Below are 1,457 nucleotides of genomic sequence, written 5' to 3'. Positions count from 1 at the left end.
GCTTCGCGTCCAAGTAGTGCTTGGTAGCCACTTTGGAACGGAGCAATGTGGAAGGTTAAATGTTCGCTACGGAAGTTATCGGGGAAGCCGAATATAACCTTTAGTAGCAGGGAGCCCGTACAGTGAGCCCCTGGGCCTGGCGTTACTCCTTTAAAGGTAGTGTTGCTATGGCAAATTTTCGTTGGGTCTATCCCCATTTCGCGGAGTGTATCCTGGTATATCAGGTTTAGGCTGCTGCCACCGTCCATCAGGACTCGTGTGAAGTGGTATCCGTCAATTATTGGGTCTAATACCAAGGTAGCCCAACCTGCACGCCGGATACTTGCTGAGTAATCCCGATGGTCGAAAGTGATCGGTTGAGACAACCAGTGGCAGGGCTCCGTGGTGATAGGCCCTTGGGCATATTTCTCTGGGAGTGCCGCTTTGTTTCTCCCCTTGATCACGTGTAACACGTTTACTGTTTTGACTTCTGGTGGAAATTTCTTTTGTTCCCCAGTGTGTTGCTTGAGAGGCTCATCCTCATCTTCGCTTGGTGTATCCTCCCCCTTGTGTACGGCGTTGAGCTTGCCGGACTGCTTGAAGACCCAACATTCTCTGTGGGTATGATTAGCAGGTTTACCAGGGGTGCTATGGATCTGACATATTTGGTCCAGAATTTTGTTTAGGCTGGACAGTTCATCTCTGGCACCCTTAGAGGGCGGCTTTTGCTGATTTGGCCGAGAGCTTTTGAATCTGGCGTTTACTGCCGTGCTCTTCGTGTTGTCTTCTTTATTCCAGCGTTTGTTATTGTTGTTGCGCCGTGATTTCCCGTTTCCATCTCTAACTTCGGATGTACTGGGTTCGCTGGTGCCGCATCTGGCCAGCCAGCTATCCTCACCCGCGCAAAAGCGGGTCATGAGGCTTGTTAATGCTGCCATTGTTCTCGACTTTTCTTGGCCGAGGTGTCTGGCCAGCCATTCATCACGGACGCTATGCTTAAAAGCTGCCAAGGCTTCGGCGTCTGGACAGTCGACTATTTGGTTCTTTTTAGTAAGAAACCTGTTCCAAAGCTTTCGGGCTGACTCTCCGGGCTGTTGAGTTATATGACTCAAATCGTCCGCCTCCGTAGGTCGGACATAAGTCCCTTGGAAATTTGCCCGAAAAGCGTCTTCGAGCTCTTCCTAGCTTCCAATGGAGCTTTCGGGGAGGCTTTTAAGCCAGTGCCAAGCTGGCCCTTTGAGTTTGCGGGGTAAATACTTAATGGCGTGGAGGTCATCTCCTCGAGCCATATGGATATGGAGGATATAATCCTCAATCCAGACACCAGGGTCTGTAGTTCTGTTGTATGCCTCTATATTTACGGGTTTGAATCCCTCTGGAAATTCATGATCCAGCACCTCATTGGTGAAACATAGGGGGTGTGTGGCACCCCTGTATCCGGGTGTACCGCGTTCTTCGGATGTTTGTTTTGTTGCGTT

The sequence above is a fragment of the Triticum dicoccoides genome, chromosome 3A (genome assembly GCF_002162155.2).
Source record: "Triticum dicoccoides isolate Atlit2015 ecotype Zavitan chromosome 3A, WEW_v2.0, whole genome shotgun sequence".
Classification (NCBI taxonomy): domain Eukaryota; kingdom Viridiplantae; phylum Streptophyta; class Magnoliopsida; order Poales; family Poaceae; genus Triticum; species Triticum dicoccoides.
The sequence above is the reverse complement of the archived record's forward strand: the minus strand, read 5'-3'. Positions refer to the sequence as shown.